Here is a 20,227-nt window from a genome sequence, read left to right on the forward strand (position 1 = left end):
AGCGATTGTGCCAGGAGGGTGAGTATCACATAATGCCAGTTTGTTTCAGCAAAGTGTTCTTGCATTGAGGAAGGGTATGAGCAGAGCCCTGAAGTTCATTCATTATCTTAGTGTATTGCCATACATATATATGTACCTCGGCTAATACCTATATTTTAAAAAATTTATATATTTATATATGTACACACCTATGCTTATACCTTTATCCATAGCTTTGCTTACTAAGTTATTCATCAGCTTCCTTTTAACTTCCTCTTGCCCCACCATCATGCTCGCCTTACCTCCATCTCTTAGAAATTTCTCTCAGCTAGATCACTGTTGCTCCAACACTCCCAGGATATCCACATCCTCCTTTTTGTTGATTTTAATTCCTTACTTGTTCCTCTGACTAAGGCATTGTTTGATCACTGCTTCCTCCCCTGCCTCCTTCTTCCCCAAGTCCTTCTGGAACATCAGTCCTGAAGCTTTCTCCTAGAGCTTGCTTCCCATGCCTATGTCTTAAGTAGGCAAACCAACAATAGCAGAGATGGAACAAAAAGAAAACAAAAGATTGAAGCAAAATAAGAAAGAAAGAAAAACACACAGGTAATTCTAGGTGCATCTGTTGACCTTTATGTATGTCCAGCTTTCACATGCATATGAGGCCATTGAAAATACCCTAGGGGTCAGGTTTGCTTTAGTCCTCAAGTAACACCCTTGCTTTTCAATACTCTAGAGAGATCTTGTGCAGTAGATGTACCTGATACAACTCATAGTTTAATCCCTTGACTGCTGCTTCCATGGACGTGCACTGTGGATGCAAGCAAGACAAAAGTCCTTGACAACTTCAAAATTTTGCTATTTAATGTGATGTCGCCTACTGATCTGTTGTGAGACTTTGGGTCTTTCTTACATTGATGTATAACCCCTACTGCAGGCTGTGGTCCTTGATCATCATCAGTAAGTGCTTCAAGGCTTCCTCCCTTCCAGAAAGCAAGGTTGTGCCATCTGCATATGGAAGGTTGTTAGTAAAATGTCCTCCCATCCTGATGTCACACTCTCCTTAGAAGCCAGATTCTTTGATTACTTGTTCAGCACACACAATTAATAAATGCGAGGCGAGAATAAAACCCTGTTGCACACCTTCCACCAGAAGCACAATAAAATAGTATTCTTTAAGATAAATAGTTCATAAAAATAAAATTAAAATGGAATTTAAATATATGAAAGATATTCCTTAACACTACCTAGCAGGTAGTATCTCTGTCTTCCATTCTATACTCAGCTTCTATTACTACAAATATTCTCAGAATATGTGTGCAAATAATGCTGAAGAATATATTAGGAATAACTGCATGCCCTTTCCCCCCGACAATGCAATGTTTCAAGTTATACCAAAATCGGCAAGTTTCCATGCTGTGCATTGAATTGGTGACATATCGAAGCTACTCAAAAAGAATTTCAGTACAGTTTGATTTACTGTTCTATGGATTTAGATGTTATGTGGTTTAATTCATAAAACCAAAAAAGATGATATAGAAATAATAAAATTCTGATCACATATGTTTTGCTTTTGAAATGCATATCCAACTCATAAAATCATAACAAATAACTGCACTAATAATTTATCAAGCCATAATAGGATACATGTAAATAGAGATTCTGAGGTCAAATTTTGACTATGAAGAGTTAATGAACCCAAGCAGACTGCCATCAGTACTCAGTCTCCCACATTACTGGGTGAAAGTGCTAGAAATTGAAGAGCGGAGGTGTGAGGTTTTGGAAGTTGTAAAATAAGTTCCTGTCACACCTCATGTGAGTAGGAAAACTTTTTATGCTTTTAACAACATTTTTTTTCTTTTTTTACATTTTATTAGGGGCTCATACAACTCTTATCACAATCCATACATATACATACATCAATTGTATAAAGCACATCCTCCCATTCCCTGCCCAATCATTCTCAAAGCATTTGCTCTCCACTTAAGCCCTTTGCATCAGGTCCTCTTTTTTCCCCCCTCCCTCCCCGTTCCCCCCTCCGTCATGTGCCCTTGGTAATTTATACATTGTTGTTTTGTCATATCTTGCCCTATCCGGAGTCCCCCTTCCCCCCCTTCTCTGCCGTCCATCTCCCAGGGAGGAAGTCACATGTGGATCCTTGTAATCAGTTCCCCCTTTCCAACACACTCACCCTCCACTCTCCAAGCATCGCCCCTCACACCCTTGATCGTGAAGGTATCATCCACCCTGGATTCCCTGTGCCTCCAGCCCTCATATGTACCAGTGTACAACCTCTGCGTTATCCAGCCCTGCAAGGTAGAATTAGGATCATGGTAGTTGGGGGGAGGAAGCATCCAGGATCTGGGGGAAAGCTGTGTTCTTCATCGGTACTACCTCGCACCCTGACTGACCGATCTCCTCTCCTAAAACCCTCTATGAGGGGATCTCCATTGGCCGACACTTGGCCCTTGGGTCTCCACTCTGCACTTCCCCCTTTATTCAATATGGGATGTATATATACACACATATACATATATACACATACACACATATATACATATATATATATTTTTTTTGCATGATGCCTTATACCCGGTCCCTTTGGCATCTCATGATCGCACTGGCTGGTGTGCTTCTTCCATGTGGGCATTTTTGCTTCTGAGCTAGATGGCTGCTTGTTCACCTTCAAGCCTTTTAGACCCCAGACACTATCTCTTTTGATAGCCAGGCACCATCAGCTTTCTTCACCACATTTGCTTATGCACCCATTTGTCTTCAGTGATCCTATCATGGAGGTGTGCAGCCAATGATATGCTTTTTTGTTCTTTGATGCCTGATAACTGTTCCCTTCGGGGCCACTCGATCACACAGGCTGGTGTGTTCTTCCATGTGGACTTTGTTGCTTCTGTGCTAGATGGCCCCTTGTTTATCTTCAAGCCTTTAAGACCCCAGTTACTATCTCCTTTGATAGCCGGTCACCATCAGCTTTCTTTACCACATTTACTTGTTCTCCCACTTTGGCTTCAGCAGTTGTGTCGGGAGAGTGAGCATCATAGAGTTCCAATTTAATAAAAGAAAGTATTTGTGCATTGAGTGAGTGCTTGAGGAGAGGCCCAAGGTCCTTCCGCCACCTTAATACTAAACCTATAAATATAGACACATAGATCTATTTCCCCATCCTCCTATATATATTTGCATGTACATGTCTTTGTCTAGACCTCTATAAATGCCCTTTGACTCCTAGCTCTTTCCTCCATCTCCCTTGACTTTCCTCCTGCCCTACTACCATGCTCTGTCACCACCTGGGCTACAGCTATACCTCTTGTCTACGCAAACTTACCCTTGATCATTCCCCACCAGGCCTGCCACTCCCCTCTCTCTTCCATTTTGGGTCCCATGTTGTTCCCTTGTCCCTGTGTTTGCTAACACCACTTCCTTAGCCCCCCTCCCCCTCCCCCCACCCCAAGTCCCCCTGGAACTGTCGGTCCCGTTGTTTTTCCTCCAGATAGTTCATCCAGCTTGTCCTATTCAGACAGACCTCTGGAGACACTAACATGCACGAAAACAAGACAGAGGAAAACAAAGCAACAGTATACAACCAGACAACAAAACAGCAAAACCAAACGACTGACAAAGAACAAAACAAAACACTTCACAAGAGAAAAGCTTATAGTTAGTTCAGGGATCGTTTGCTGGCCCTTAGGACCGTTTTCCAGTCCAGTCTGTTGGGGCACCACGCCCTGGCCCCAAAGTCCACTTTCAACATTCCCTGGGGACCTTGCCACTCCATTCCCTTGCTGTTCCGCTGCTCTCCCCCAGTGCTTCGCCTCGGTGTGGTGGGATCAGGTCAGGTGCAATTCCCACACTGTGTCTCTGGTGCTGTCCCCTGTATCGCCTTTAGTCACTGAGGGGCACCATTTCTCATAGTGGGGCCACCCATGTTTTAACAACATTTTATATTGAATCAAACAAAATATAATCAAAGTCCTTAGTGAGTACTTTTGTTTTCTAGACACAGTGCTTCATAAGATATTTGCAGTGCGTAAAATCAAACCAGTCTCTTAAAGAAGCTGAAAATCACTACTGTCCTAGCTGAATAATCTAAAATACTGGACTCAATATGCTGCTTTAAGGTGTAAATTATTAAAGTTAATATTCCACATCTTTAATTCCCAGATTATTTTAGAGTCCCTAAACTTGTGGTTGTACTAAATAAATCACAATTTGAGGGAACTTCACAAGCAATTTGAGGATGTTGTAACGTCAAAATAGTTTATCTCCAGGTGAAATTTTAGTTGTATTTTCCAAGTAAATGATACCTTCTTGGAGTTCATAGTCCATAGCTCAGACAGATGAAGCTAAAACATACAAAGCTCCAAACGAGGAAGATTGTGCAAATCCAAGAAATCAGATCCATTTGCATTTGCATCTTAGGACTTTTCAGGCATCGCTACACATGATGGAAACTGCTGGCCTCAATCAGCAGGGTCTTTAGACAGCTCTAGCTGAAAGCAGGACTGGCCTTCTGCTGGACCGAAATCCCAGCTGAAAAAGGGGGTGAATGAAAACAACTACAGTATGCCCTACGCAGCAAGCAGATTCATCATTCTTCCATGATTGGCTGGATTTCAATTAATCATCAGTGATAGTCAAAATCAGAGCTCTCTGCTGGCATGCCAAGTACAATGGTGGTCTCATCTGTGACCCTGATTGCTGGTCCAGTGGCTATAGGGATTTGGGTAGATGCCTTCGTTGTACTGGTTAACTGCATTGGCTACTTGAAAAGGAGACATATCTCCTTGGCTGACATCATTGTGGTCAGCATGGCCACCTGCAGAACCTGTTTGTTGTGTATAATACTTTTAGACGGTTTTGTTAGGGTGTTCTCTCCAGATATGTCATCTAATGTGAAAATCATAAGCACTTTTGATGTTTTCTGGACACTTAGTAATCATGCAAATGCTTGGTTTACTTCTTGCTTCAGCATATTCTATTTATTCAAGATAACCATTACCTCCCATCCACTTTTCCTGTGGGTGAAGCAAATATTAGCAGGTTCATCCTGGGGATTTTTCTGGGGTCATTTCTTATCACTTTACTGATTAGTGTTTCAAGGAGCTATTTGGATGATGGCTTCTGGTATCACTCCTACCAGGGTACTAATGAAGAAAACATGACATTGGAATTTAAGATGAGTAAACTCTAAATTTATTTGCAACATATTCTCCTGAACTTACAGTCTATAGTCCCCTTTATTCTATCACCCATCTAATTACTTTTCTCCCTATTGAGACACACCAAGCAGAAGAAACTTCATGCCACAGGGTCTGGAGTCCCAGCACAGAGCCCCACATGAAGGCATAAAAGCAGTGGTCATCTTTCTGCTCTTCTTCATTCTATACTATGTAGTCTTCCTTGTACTAACCTGTAGCTGGATGACTCCTCAGAGCAAATGAGTGGTGATATTGGGTGGCCTAATAGCCATCATTTTCCCATCCACCCGTCATCTTCCCATCTAGCCATTCGTTCACCCTGATCCTGGGCAACAACAAGCTGAGGGCTGCTTTCCTGAAGGTGCTAGGGTTTGTGAAGGGTTCCACAACCCTTGGTTCCATAGAGAGGCCTAAGGAGATGACTGAATAAAATTTTTAAAAAGAAGAAGAAATCAAAAAAATCTCCCAAGTGATTACATTATTTTCCCGATCTATCATGGGACATTATTAATATCTGTCATTACCCTGAAGATCACTTTTGTGTTCTGTCCTGTTTGTTTTTTTAATGCAATGCTATCATGGAACCATGGTTTCATTGTCTTTTTAAGAAATAAAGAAAAACCTTAAACTTACAGTAACATGTGCCATCACACTGGCAAAGCAAAGAGCCCTGGCTGGGCAATAGTTAGCATTCAGCTGCTTGACGCCACCCGCTCGGTAGTTTGACTCCAGCGGTCATCTGATGGAGAAATGACCTAGCAATCTGCTCTTGTAATTACTTAGAGCCTAGGCAACCCTATGGAGAAATTCTGTCCTATTTCATTGAACTCAGTTCTATAGAGCACAACTGCCACACTGACAAGGGCCTTGAACTCAATGAGTAGCTTTTCAGGCAAACAAACTGGGGAAGAAGCTTGAATATACTGAGTCGCTTGTCTTGATCCTGAGGGAAGTAAAAGAGTCTTTGATAAGATTCTACCTAAGACAAAATTAAGGAAAAGAAAATTAAGAAGTGCATGCTCTTGTTTTCCATGACTAGACCAACCTGGTTATGGCAGGTTTAGGAGTCAAAGGATTCTTTAGAATGTTCCGCCCCGCCTTCTAGATTCTGGATTTTTCCATGTTGTGTTGTTGCCCATAACTCTCTTTTTTCAATTTTTTTGCTGTTTTAATTTATGAAAATGTTCATGCATTTTTACTACCCATTGGGCAAACGTAAGAAGTAGGAGAAATGTAGTATATTTATTTTGGAAGATGTTTTAAATTCAAGAATAAAATCTAGTTTATTGTGATTCATATAGCTGAAATGCAATTTTTGTGTGTTAGTTAACTCATGTTTCCCCAAGAAAAATAAATCTACTGAAATAAATTTAATACACTACCCTCCTCCTTTATCAATATTATTATGTATCAGAGATTGCATTAGTATGGAATGTTGATATAAGAGAATAATGAATACATTTGATTACATAATGGAGGATGCCAGATGTACATTGTTAATACATAAGATAGTTGAATAGATATTTTTACTCTTGTCATAAATGTGAAATGTCAAATAGTGAGATAATCAGTAAGTGAGGACTACGTGTAGCAGATTGAACTATTTCCTAGAAATAATTTTCTTGTAAAAATTTTGTTTGTTTACTAATACGTCCTTTACAGAAGTGACTACAGTATGGACTATGTAATTATGAACATTATAAGGGGATTTGGTTGGACCTAGGTGACTATAACATGTTTACTTCTTAAATTTTATATGAAAATGCTTATTATGCAAAAGACAACATTTCAAGACTTGAATTGTCAAGGGGAATGTTTCTTATATTAAATAAAACTAAGAGGCTGGGGGAAGATGGCCGATAGGGACACCGGCATACTCTGAGAGCTCCTCCAAACAAAGCGGGATTGGCGACCAGGTAGCTGAATAGTAAGAGTCTGGTGAGTGAAATATCCCCCTGGGACAGCACCCCAGTCCTACCCCACGTATTTGTCCTGAGCAGGGGTCTAGGTGAAAGAGGACCGGACTAGTGGGACATCTCTGGTCACTAAGGTGCCGTGAGCTCACTGGCGACCGGCCTAGGCTCCATCCCCAAACCGGACGCCAGCCCAGAGCCGCTTGCCTGCCCTGCCTAGACAGGCGCAGCAGATCACGCTCCCCTACTCCAGCGGCCCACTCCCCACTCGCGGATCCCCACTGGGAGAGAAGCTTTCCTCTCCCGCAGTTCCCCTCTCCCCGCAGGGCAGCGATCTGCCCTCGGGCCCACGTCCCTCCCTCCATTCATTCAAGCCTAGGGGAGCGGACCCGCGGGTTGTCTGGCGACCCCCACGGGGGACCATCCACCCACACCGCTGCCGCGGACCTCTCCACCTGCCCTCCGTGAGCTGGCCTCCCATCCCCGCCCGCCCCCGCCGGCCCCTGGCAGCCTAGCGCCAGCTCCACTCCTGGCGGGGACCCTGTGCTGAGCACTTCCCGCCGACGGGAGCCATAGCCCAACCCGCGCCTGTCCCGGACCCTGAGCTTCCGCGGAGCGCCGCGCCCCGCGCTGCTGAGTCTGCCCACCAAGGGCCCCTCCCTGCGCAAGGCACAAGAGTAGGTGCCCTCCCCAGGGTGCTGCGGGGACCCCGGCGGCGGCGACTCTGAGCCTGAGCGGAGGAAGGGCGCCATTGCCCCCTGTGGTTTCGCGCCAAGCCTCCTTTGCCTGCGCCATTACCCCCTGCGGTTTCGCGCCAAAAGGGCGGAGAGCGAACACCATTGTTCCCTGCAGTGTCGCACAGCTGCCTGCGCAGCTATCCGAGGGGCCTCCCCGCGCCCGCTCACAGCCCGGGCAGATCAAACACTCCACCTGCAGTGGAGCCTGGGTCTCGGCTTTGCAGTCCCTGAGGAGCCGTCAGTGAGCTCCAGCCAGCTCTCACCACCTGGGGCCCTGTTGGGTCCCCAGTGCCAGCCCTAAGCCTGCCGCAGCCCGCCCCAGCCACCCCAGGAGACGGCACAGTGGCCTGAGCCTCCACACAATAAGGTTACTCCTGTCTCCCAGAAGCATGGGGCCTATTAAAGGATCAAGGAAAAATCAACAGACCACATCACTCCCAACAAAAAAATCAGAGAAACGAGGCACTTTAACAGACCTAACGTCACTCATAGAAGAAACAGATATAGATCAGCCACAAAAGGAAATCTTCAGAACTCTGCTTGCAGTAATACAGGAGCTAAGAGAAGCAAACCAAAATAAGGATGCAACGATAGAAGGGATGAAATGCACAATAGAGGGGATGAAGTCCACAATAGAGGGGATGAATACTATCCACCAAAAGGAACTGCAGAAACTAACAGAGGAGGTAGCAGAGGCCACACAAAAGGTCACAGAAGCTATATCTAGGCTTGAGGAGGCTGAGAACCGTATCAGTGAACTCGAGGACGCTCAAACCAAACGAAGCAAGCGAGAAAAACAATCAGATAGGAAAATTAAAGAAACAGAAGACAGCCTGAGATCAATGACAGATGCTATGAAGAGGAATAATATTCGAATAATCGGTCTACCAGAACACAACATAACACACAAATCGACCGCCAAGATAGCAAAGGAATTCCTGGAAGAAAATTTCCCCAACCTAACAAAGGAGAATCCGACTCTCATACAGGAAGCAGAGAGGACGCCGGCTAAGCTAAACACCAAGAAGAACACGCCAAGACATATAATTGTAAAATTTATCCAACTTAGAGGAAAAAGAGAAAATTCTACGAGCATCAAGAGAAAGGAAGACAGTCACATAAAAAGGAGCGCAGGTAAGAATATGCTCAGACTTATCAGCAGAAACCATGAAGAGGAGGAGAGAATGGAGCAACATCTTCCAAAAACTGAAAGATAAAAATGCCTCCCCCAGAATCCTATACCCTGCCAAGTTATCCATTAAGATAGAGGGTAAGATAAGGGTCTTCCAGGACAAGGAAGAACTCAAAAAATATACTGCAAGTTACCCGACCCTGCAGAACATACTGGCTGACTCACTATGGCCAGAAGATCAAGCTCCAACTAGAACCACCAGGAGACCACCATATAGCCTATCTCCATCTAGAAGCCAACATGCCAGCAACACGTACCAGGACAACACGGTCTCAGATGGAAAAGAGGACAGGATAGAAACCCTCCACTCAAACGCAGTACACTGATATGAAGGAAGATAGGCAAAGACCCAAAACACAAAACAGAATATGGCAACCATGAAGCCAGAGATTGTAATAATCACTCTGAATACAAATGGGCTCAATTCATATGTTAAAAGAAAGAGGCTGGAGGATTGGATTAGAAAACATAACCCATCAATCTGCTGCCTGCAAGAGACACACCTTAAGCAAGCAGACAAGCATATGCTGAGAATAAAGGGCTGGCAGAAAGTTTACCAAGCAAATGGTAACTCCAAGAAGGCAGGAGTGGCTATCTTAATCTCCGACAAAATGGATCTCAAGATCCAAAACATAAAAAGAGACAAAGAGGGACATTACATAATGCTCAAAGGCTCAGTAAACCAGGAAGCACTAAGCATACTGAATATTTACGCACCTAATAATGGTGCGGCAAATTTCGTCAAACAAACTATTAAAAAAATGACAGAAGAAATCACGGAAACAACAATAATAGTGGGGGACTTCAACACTCCACTATCAGAGAAAGACAGGTCACAGGGAGAGAAGCTCAGCAAAGAGGCCAGAGAGCTAAACAATGTAATTAGGCAACAGGGCCTGATAGACATCTATAGAGCCTTTCATCCAAAAGCAAAAGGTTTCACATTCTTCTCCAATCCACATGGATCTTTCTCAAGAATAGATCACATGCTGGGGCACAAGGCCAGCCTGAGTAAATTCAAACACATAGATATTATCCAGACGTCTTTCTCAGACCACCATGCCATAAAGCTGGAGATTAATAGGAGGGCTCCCAGAAAAGCAAGGGCCACCAATTGGAGAATAAACAACGATCTCCTGCGACATGAATGGGTTAAGGTCCAGATCAGAGAGGATATCAGGAAATTTCTAGAAACTAATGAGAACGAGCATACAACATATCAAAACTTATGGGACACTGCAAAGGCAGTTATTAGAGGAAGCTTGATATCACTGAATGCATACATGAAAAAAGAAGAAAGGCGTATGACAGATATGTTAACACAAAACCTCCAAGAACTAGAAGAGAGTCAACAGAACTACCCCTCCAATAGCAAGAGAAAAGAAATAATAAAAATCAGGGGGAGTTAAACCAGTGGGAAGACAAAAGAACTATGCAAAGGATTAACGCAACTAGAAGCTGGTTTTATGAACGAATTAATAAAATTGACACTCCCCTGGCAAAGCTTACCAAAGATAGAAAGGAGCAATCATCAATAGCCAGGATGAGGGATGAATCGGGGGCAATAACAACAGACCCCCAATGAGATAAAAAGGATAATCACAAAGTACTATGAAGGTTTGTATTCTAATGAATTCAGAAACCTGGAAGACATGGATAAATATTTAGAAAAACAATCTATCCCTAGATTATCTGAGACAGAGATCAAGAACCTCAACAAACCCATAGCGAAGGAAGAAATAGAGAGTGTCATCAAAAACCTACCAAGGAAAAAGGCCCCAGGGCCAGATGGCTACACAGCAGAATTTTACCAAACATTCAGGGAAGAGCTGACACCGATCCTCCACAAAGTATTCCATAACATAGAAAAGAACGGCAAGCTCCCAAACTCATTTTACGAAGCCAGCATTACTTTGATACCCAAACAGGGAAAAGACCACACAGGTGTAGAGAATTATAGACCAATATCTCTAATGAACATAGATGCAAAAATCCTTAACAAAATATTGGCCAATAGAATACAAAGGAACATCAAACATATCATTCACCACGACCAAGTAGGATTCATCCCAGCGATGCAGGGATGGTTTAACATCCGAAAATCCATCAATATCATACACCACATCGAGAAGAAAAAGGACAAAAACCATATGATAATATCCATAGATGTAGAAAAAGCATTTGACAACATCCAGCACCCATTCCTAATCAAAACACTCATGAAGATAGGATTGGAAGGTAAGTTCCTCAAGCTCATACAAGCTATCTATGAAAGACCAACAGCCAACATCATAGTCAATGGAGAAAAGACAAGAACAATACCACTGAAAAAGGGTACAAGACAAGGATGCCCCCTGTCCCCTCTTCTATTCAATATCGTTTTGGAGGTTCTGGCTAACAACATAAGACAGCGGAAGGACATCAAAGGGATCCAGTTGGGAGAGGAGGAGGTGAAACTATCGTTATTTGCAGATGACATGATCCTATACATTGAAGACACCCAAAACTCCACAGTTGGAATACTTACAGCAATAGAGGAATACGGAAGAGTAGCAGGATACAAGATCAATAAACAGAAGTCGGTAGGGTTTCTATACACATCGGACAGGGTCAGGGAAGAGGCGATTAAGAGGGAAGTACCCTTCACAGTAGCCAAGAACAAACTGAAATACCTAGGAATATACTTAACAAAAAATACTAAAGACCTTTATAAGCATAATTATAAAACCCTATTACAGGAAACCAAAAGTGACCTTCACAAATGGATGACCCTCCCCTGCTCATGGTTAGGTAGGCTGAACATAGTAAAGATGACAGTTCTTCCTAAAGCACTCTACAAGTTCAATGCTATACCAATCCAATTACCATCAACCTTCTTCAAAGAATTGGAAAAACTGACCACCAACTTCATATGGAGAGGGAAGAAACCCAGAATTAGCAGAGAACTCCTCCAGAAGAAGGACACAATTGGAGGACTCGCCCTACCTGATTTTAATGCCTACTACACAGCTACAGTGGTCAAAACAGCATGGTACTGGCACAATGATAGACACTCAGACCAGTGGAAAAGAATAGAAAGCCCAGGAGTAAAATCATCAGCATATAGACAACTGATCTTCGACAAGGGTCCCAAAAACGTCAAGTGGGAAGCAGATGCCCTCTTTAATAAGTGGTGCTGGAAACAATGGATATCCACATGTAGAAAGTTGAAACAAGATGTCTACCTCACCCCATGCACAAGAATACACTCAAGGTGGATCACAGATCTAGAAGTCAAACCCCAAACCATCAGGACCATTAAGGAGGGAATCGGGACTAATCTCAGAGCACTGGCCCAGGGAGCACATAGGCTCACTGCAACAGGGAAGGGGACACACACAGGTGAACTGGAAATCGACAAATGGGATCTAATAAGAATAAAACACCTGTGCACCTCGAAAGACTTTGCCCAGAGGGTGACAAGGCAACCCACAGACTGGGAGAAGATTTTTAGTAATGACACGTCAGACAAAGGGCTCATTACTAAAATCTACAACACCATCATGACCTGCAAAAAGAGGAAAACAGTTAACCCCCTAAGGAAGTGGGCCAAAGAAATGAGAAGAACTTTCACTAGAGAGGAGATCAATATGGCCAATAAACATATGAGAAAGTGCTCGAAGTCCCTTGCCATAAGAGAAATGCAAATCAAAACAACCATGAGATACCACCTAACACCCCTGAGGCTAGCCCAGATCAGTAAATCAGAGAGCAACAAGTGTTGGAGGGGCTGTGGTGAAGTAGGAACCCTCCTCCACTGCTGGTGGTCGTGCAGATTTGTACAGCCACTGTGGAAAGCAATCTGGCGATACCTAAAGAAAATGGAAATTGATCTACCTTACGACCCAGCCATCCCTCTACTGGTCATATACCCGGTTGAAGCAGCAAATAAAACACGAACAGTCATATGCGCTCCAATGTTTATTGCGGCACAATTCACAATAGCAAAGACTTGGAAACAGCCTAAGTTTCCATCGATAGACAAGTGGATTAGCAAACTTTGGCACATACACACAATGGAGTATTATGCAGCACTAAAAAGCACCAATGAGCACATGAAACACGTTATTTCATGGGAAGAGCTGGAAGGAATTATGTTAAGCGAGGTAAGCCAGACCCAAAGGGACAGGTACAACATGAGTCCCCTGAGGTAAGTACAATCAGCATGACAGAAATGGGGCATTAATCCACCCAAGGGAAGGGTATGGTTTATATCTCCACAGGGAAAGTGGGACCAGACTTCAACCCAGTGTCGCAAGGTGTGAATGCAATATCCCGGCGTGGAGGAGGGAATCGGTGGAGAGGTCTGGGAGGCTGGCCCCAGCACCATAAATTAAGTGGATTCCTGCCCCTCCCCCGAAAAGAATTTGTTCCAAAGGACGACATTGACTCTGCAGCTATGAGAGATGGACATATTTGATCAGAGCACACGGGAGTAGATGAAGGGGCAGGAGGAGAGAGTGGAGCACAGCCTGGCCCACCAGGCCGTGATGATGATGTTCCTGAGTAGAGCAGCCAGTCCACATAGAGAACAACATGGCTGGCCCTACTATGAGACATGATGCCCCTCAGTGACTAAGGGCGATACAGGGGACAGCACCGGAGACACAGTGTGGGAATTGCACCTGACCTGATCCCACCACACCGAGGCAAATCACTGGGGGAGTGCAGCGGAACAGCAAGGGAATGGAGTGGCAAGGTCCCCAGGGAATGCTGAAAGTGGACTTTGGGGCCAGGGCGTGGTGCCCCAACAGACTGGAGTGGAAAATGCTCCTAAGGGCCAGCAAACGATCCCTGAACTAACTACAAGCTTTTCTCTTGTGAACTGTTTTGTTCTGTTCTTTTTCAGTGGTTTGTTTTGGTTGTTTTGTTGTCTGGTTGTATACTGTTGCTTTGTGTTCCTCTGTCTAGTTTTCGTGCATGTTAGTGACTCCACAGGTCTGTCTGAATAGGACAGGCTGGATGAACTATCTGGATGAAAAACAACGGGACCGACAGTTCCGGGGGGACTTGGGGTGGGGGGGTAGGGGGGGGGTGAGGAAGTGGTGTTAACAAACCCAGGGACAAGGGAAAAACATGGGACCCCAAATGGTAGAGAAGGGGGAGTGGCAGGCCTGGTGGGAAATGATCTAGGGTAAGGTTGCTTAGAGAAGAGGTATACTCTAGCCCAGGTGGCGATGAAGCATGGTAGTAGGGCAGGAGGAAGGTCAAGGGAGATGGAGGAAAGAGCTAGGAGTCAAAGGGCATTCATGGAGGTCTAGACAAAGACATGTACATGCAAATATATAGGAGGATGGGGAAATACATCTATGTGTCTATATTTATAGGTCAAGTATTAAGGTGGCGGAAGGACCTTGGGCCTCTACTCAAACACTCCCTCAATGCATGAATACCTTCTTTTATTAAATTGGAACTTTATGATGCTCACTCTCCTGACACAACGGCTGGAGCCAAAGTGGGTGAACAAGTAAATGTGGTGAAGAAAGCTGATGGTGCACGGCTATCAAAAGAGATAGTAACTGGGGTCTTAAAGGCTTGAAGATAAACAAGTGGCCATCTAGCTCAGAAGCAACAAAGTCCACATGGAAGAACACACCAGCCTGTGTAATCGAGTGGTCCCAAAGGGATCAGTTACCAGGCATCAAAGAACAAAAAATCATATCATTGACTGCACACCTCCATGATAGGATCACTGAAGACAAATGGGTGCACAAGCAAATGTGGTGAAGAAAGCTGATGGTGCCCGGCTATCAAAAGAGATAGTGTCTGGGGTCTTAAAGGCTTGAAGGTGAACAAGCGGCCATCTCGCTCAGAAGCAAATAAGCCCACATGGAAGAAGCACACCGGCCAGTGCGATCACGAGGTGCCCAAGGGACCAGATATAAGGCATCATGCAAAAAAAAAAAAGATATAAGTGTGTGTATGTATGTGTATATATGTGTATATGTATATATGTATGTGTATATATATATTATATTAGATGAAGGGGGGGGAAGTGCAGAGTGGAGACCCAAGGCCCAAGTGTCGGCCAATGGAGATCCTCTCATAGAGGGGTTTAGGAGAGTAGATGGGTTAATTAGGGTGTGAGGTAGTATCGATGAAGAACACAGCTTTCCCCCAGATCCTGGATGCTTCCTCCCCCCAACTACCATGATCCGAATTCTACCTTGCAGGGCTGGATAGGACAGAGGCTGTACACTGGTACATATGAGGGTTGGAGGTACAGGGAATCCAGGGTGGATGATACCTTCAGGACCAAGGGTGTGAGGGACGATGCTGGGAGAGTGGAGGGTGAGTGTGTTGGAAAGGGGGAACTGATTACAAGGATCCACATGTGACCTCTTCCCTGGGAGAGGGACAGCAGAGAAGGGGGGAAGGGAGACTCCGGATAGGGCAAGATATGACAAAATAACGAGGTATAAATTACCAAGGGCATATGAGGGAGGGGGGTAAGGGGAGGGAGGGGGGGGAAAAAAGAGGACCTGATGCAAGGGGCTTAAGTGGAGGGCAAATGCCTTGAGAATGATTGGGGCAGGGAATGTATGGATGTGCTTTGTACAATTGATGTATGTATATGTATGGATTGTGGTAAGAGTTGTTTGAGTCCCTAATAAAATGTAAAAGAAGAAAAGAGAAAAAAATGATTAGGGCAAAGACTGTACAGATGTGCTTTATACAATTGATGTATGTATACGTATGAACTGTGAAAAGAATTGTATCAGCCCCAATAAATTGTTAAAATAAAAAAAAATTAAATCAAAAATAAAAAATAAAACTAAGAATGGCAAACCTTTATCTGGCATCTTTCTATTAAAAATACAACAATGGAGAGGGTGATTCCTAGTAAATATCGTCATGTGTTTTGCTGATTAACACTACTATCACCTATACTTAGACATGTCATATCCATCCTTCATTAACTATCAAAATACAGACCAAAACATTATCCTCTGACTGAATAGTAACTCTTTATAATCTGATTGTTACAACTATTTCAAAGACTAAAATTCATGTCCATCCCAAAAGCCTGATCTGTGGGGAATATTTTACTTACATTTATTAAGATAAAATTTTATTTGCAAATTATTTTATTAAACATATTTTAGGGAAGCCCTATTCAAACTTGAATTTGATGGGTCCAACGATGGATAGCTTTCAGGAAGAAGCTTATTGCAAATTCATGAAATGAAACCTGGTTGCTTTTGCATGGGAGCAAACAGGTTCAGCCAACAGTGTTAGTTGTCATTCACTAAAGAGTAATAATTATAATCTGTGCAGGCTTCAAATAGCTGCTTGAGTTCTTTATTTGAATCCATTGATCATTTCATCTTCATGAATATAGAGCCTATCCTATTTCAGAGGACAGCTGGGAAGTTTGGGGAATTATATCAAAATCCAAAAAGTAACAGATGAAAATACTAATCCATGGTGTGAAGATTTTATTCATCATTCTCCAGCTGGCCATCTGCAAGTTAGTCCATCGGCAGTGACTGCTAAGGTCAGTGTATTCTTGGCACAAACATGCTCAGCATAGAAGACAGCATATTTATGATCATAATAACTGGAGAATTCATAGCAGGATTGTTGGGGAACGGCTTTATTGGAGTAGTGACCTGCATTGACTGGTTTAAGAAGAAAAAGCTCACCTCTATTGACTACATCCTCACGAGTTTAGCTTTCTCCAGAATTTCTGTAATTTGTATCTTAGAAGTATACATGATCTTACAGATTTTCTACCCTGATGTTTCTTTCAGTAGTAAAATAATAGTGGTCAATAATCTATTCTGGGTACTCAGCAATCATTCAAGCAGCTGGTTTGGCACATGCCTAAGTGTCTTCTACCTCCTGAAGATTGCGAACTTCTCCCATCCGCTTTTTCTCTGGCTGAAGTGGAGAATTGACAGACTCACTGTCCCTATCCTCCTGCTGTGCTTGATTGTCTCTTTATTGACATTCCTTATTGTAGTAACCGTAATGACTGGTGATGTTCACTTTCATATCACTGAGGAATGCAACATCACTGAACTGCTCTATGTGAGTGAAGTTCATCAGCTTACAATATTCAATATCTTTGGCTTGATGGTAATTGTCCCTTTTGCTATGTCATTGATCTCACTTCTCCTTTTAATTATATCCTTATGGAGACATACGAAGCAAATGGAACACAATGCTACAGGCTCTAGAGACCCCAGCACAGAGGCCCATGTGAGGGCCCTGACAACTGTGACTTCATTTGTCTTTCTACTTTTTGTGTATTATTTGTCTTATTTTCTGATGGCCAGTAGCTACATTGTGACACATCAAAAGCTTGCTGTGCTGATTGGAGAGACCATAGCAATGCTCTATCCCACAGGCCATTCACTTACTTTGTTGCTGGGATCTAACAAGCTGAGGCAGACATCTGCCAGGATGCTGATACGTGTTAAAAACAGCCTGCATGATGCAAAATCTTAACTTTACAAATCAATTATAAAGGCATTTCTTTTTTCAACTAAGAATATAATTTTATTTAATACCCATTCTCAATATGGTACAGCTATTTCATATATTTTGGATGGATATGTATTTTCTTGAGCCTCATCAGCACACTATGCCATCTGTGGATGATGCAAGGCTAAAGCTCTGGACTACTAACTTAAAGGTTAGTGTCTTGAACCCACCCCAGGGCACACAGAAGGAAAGCCCAGCGATCTGACTCTCTATAGATCACCTGCAGGAAAAGCCTGTGAAACAATTCTACTTGGGAGCACAGGGGTTTAATGAGATTTGTAATTGACTCAAGAGCAAGGGTTTTGCTCATTTTTTTAAGGTGTCTTTATACACGCCAGACCCTCATTTTTCACTCCACCTTTCCCCCGGGTATTCTGAAGTGATCACATTTCTCTTTGTCCTCTCACTGTAGGTGTCAGGTGTGCATTACTTAAATTCCCATAAGATTGTCCTTTGGACCATAATGAAAGCAACTTGAGTTGTGCTTACTGGTCCATTTACTCATTTTGCATACTCTTAGGATCTTTACACAATGAAAAATTAATTTTTAATATGCCCACTCATCCACAATAAAGCTGGCCCTTGATGGTGCTCCTTTCACAGCTCTGCTGAGTCCCTCGCGTGGGGTCATGGAATAGATCACCCCAGTCCTGGTTCTGTTTCAGTTTGCTGGTTATATGTATCCTCCATCCTGCCCAGCTGAATAATGCTTTAGGGGATTCCCCAGGTATTTGCCTCCTGGGACTCCCTGTTCTGTCCCTCCTGATGTTCTGGCACCTTCCATTGACTTGTCTTGAAGTTTAATTGCTCCTTAAATAACTTGTTTTGGGGTAGTACCTGAATAGAAATAACCCTGTCCAGAGCTCCCTCTGTAGGGTTATTTCACATCTTTCACAGTCTATCACAAAGGATAGAGATAAACAATATTAACCAAACAGTATCTCTCAATTCCAGAGCATGACTTATAGGTCTCTCAGAACTTCAGAAGAGGAATGAATTATGAACAACTAGCATATGCTGTGAAATGACCAAATGCTTCCACTAACAATGTAATGTTGGTCCGCGATGAAGTGCATCCATGTAATCCCTGAGTGACTCTAACAGTAAAGTACTTAACTGTTGGCTGAAAGATAGCAAAATCTCAGGACACAGTTTTACAATCTGGTTCCACAAGACCAGAGTCATGGTGTTTTCATGAGCTGAAATAGATTTCACAGCAACTAAGAACAGCAGTAATTCCATAACATGCAAGCAAAATATTTTAAATATTAAACAAGAATAAGAGTTAATAATAAAATATGGTTGTACTTTGAATGTAGAGTTCTTTCTCAGAAGAGTATTGCTACTGAAACACCTGATCTGCATGTATGTCTAGGCTACGTCTGTTCTTATCAGACTGGGCAGTTTTGCTTTTGCTCTCAATATTGCCATTGTCTAATTCTGGTCCATTTCAATCTACCCATTTCCATTTACTGTAGGTCAAATACCATTTTCCTAGAAATTACCAAGTTTTTCTGCATGGGACTATGTAAAATGTACTCTGTAAAGTTCCAATATTTGCAGTCCTAAATGCATAATCTTCATCGGTTACATTTCTAATATGTTGCCTATCTCTGCTTATATTTGTTGTACAATGAAGGCTGTCTGATGTCTTATGATGAAACATATCAATATATGTTCTTAAGAATGTATACATTTTTATTAAATACTTTTATTGGAGCTCTTACCTCTCTTATCACAATCCAAACATCCATCCAGTGTGTCAAGCACAGTTGCAGATATGCTGCCATCATCATTTTCAAAGCAAGAGAATGTATAAATTTTAAGCTTTGATATATTTTACAAAAAAGAATGTTTTATAAGAGGATGACTCTGAAATGTTTGCCCACATTATTCTGAACTCTGAAGTTGTGTCTGTTATCTGTTTCACACTATCAAGGAACTCTAATGACCCCAATCATTGTAGATGAAAGTAGCTTGTCTATGACTAAACTTGCTGTCCTATGTCTAATGTCACGATCGAATTTCTCGAATCTCTATGTTCTATGTTGTTTGCAAGCATAAAGTCTTCACTTACTGGCAGTAAAATAAAATTTAGTCAAAAATACATATTTGGATGAAGATATTACCATAGCTGCTGTGAGCACCATATTTACCTAGAGCAGTGGTTTTCAACCGGGGGGCGTGACCACTTTAAGGGTCTAACGACCCTTTCACAAAGGTTGCCTGAGACCATCAGAAAACACATATTTCCAATGGTCTTCGGAATCGAGACACCGCTCGTCTACCCATCTCCAGGCAAGTGGGCCCACATGCAGATCCGCCCACACAGGAGAACCCAGCAGGAGGACTGATATCCGTGCTACAACGTGCTTAAAGGCAAAATTTCATTTATTTGTAAATATTTCCCTCCAGATTCCCTACCCCTTGAACTGAGTGGCTTAAGCAAAGGGGAGGAAATGTACTTGGAGTCTTTAGTGACAAACAAGTTCATTTCAAACATATGAGGGTAGGGGAGCATTAATACCAGCCTAGACCCAAGGAGTGGAGATAAAAGATGTCCCAAACATCCAACTCTTCTAAGATGCTCTTCTGCTCCATTTCCCTTCCTACTTCTCCCTTGAGCATACTACCTTACTTCCTTGGGTTCGGTGTTCACTGCTA

At 42.9% G+C, this 20,227-nt stretch overlaps 1 pseudogene; it reads left to right on the top strand.

Annotated features, from left to right (window-relative positions):
• Nucleotides 1-4,652: 4,652 nt before the first annotated feature.
• Nucleotides 4,653-5,622, top strand: LOC142451614 (taste receptor type 2 member 9-like; annotated as a pseudogene).
• Nucleotides 5,623-20,227: the final 14,605 nt, after the last annotated feature.

Source organism: Tenrec ecaudatus, chromosome 6, assembly GCF_050624435.1.
Source record: "Tenrec ecaudatus isolate mTenEca1 chromosome 6, mTenEca1.hap1, whole genome shotgun sequence".
NCBI lineage: Eukaryota > Metazoa > Chordata > Mammalia > Afrosoricida > Tenrecidae > Tenrec > Tenrec ecaudatus.